The following is a 736-nucleotide window of genomic DNA, read 5'->3' on the forward strand; positions in this document are numbered from 1 at the left end:
GTCATGAATATTTATTTAGGGACCAGAAGTTGGCGTACTGGCTATGTCACTGGACTCTCATGTAGCCGACTACAATTCGAGTCCTAGACCTGGTGGTTTAAACTCACGCCGGATGAGTGTACTTGTGTGCCCAAGGTCCTGAGAGGAGAATGAAGGTGAAGGGGTTGTGGTATGGCCATCCCTTTTAGGGGGTATTTATTGCTTTCTGTCTTTCTGTCTCTCTCTGACTTTCTGGTGAGTGCACGTGCCCTACAGCAAAAGCCTCTAATAAATAGGAGACCAGCAGGCCAACCACGGTTTGAGTCCCGGATCTGGTGGCTTGCTTTCTCACTTTACCCCTCTCTGTGTGTGTGTGTGTGTGTCTCTCCTGGTCAAATTAAAATAAATGAACGAATAAATAAAATTAAAAATAAGTGAATTAATAAAAAAAACCTCTTAATAAATAAATAAAGTTATGTATTTAATTTTATTCATTCATTCACTTATTTTAATTTGATCAGAGACACACACATACAGAGAGAGAGAGAGAGGGAAAGTGAGAAAGCAAACTACCAGGTCTGGGACTCGAACCATGATCAGCCATATGGGAGTGTCTAGTGCCTTAATCACCATGCCAACTACATGTCGTCCTCCCTGCCCCCCATAGCAATTAAAAAAAATAATAATAAATATGGGACCAGCAGGTGGCATGGCAGTTAAAGGTGCTGGATTCCCACATGGCTGAGTCCTGGGCCTG

This window comes from Tupaia chinensis, unplaced genomic scaffold (genome assembly GCF_000334495.1).
Source record: "Tupaia chinensis unplaced genomic scaffold, TupChi_1.0 Scaffold000609_1, whole genome shotgun sequence".
In the NCBI taxonomy this organism is placed as follows: Eukaryota; Metazoa; Chordata; class Mammalia; order Scandentia; family Tupaiidae; genus Tupaia; species Tupaia belangeri.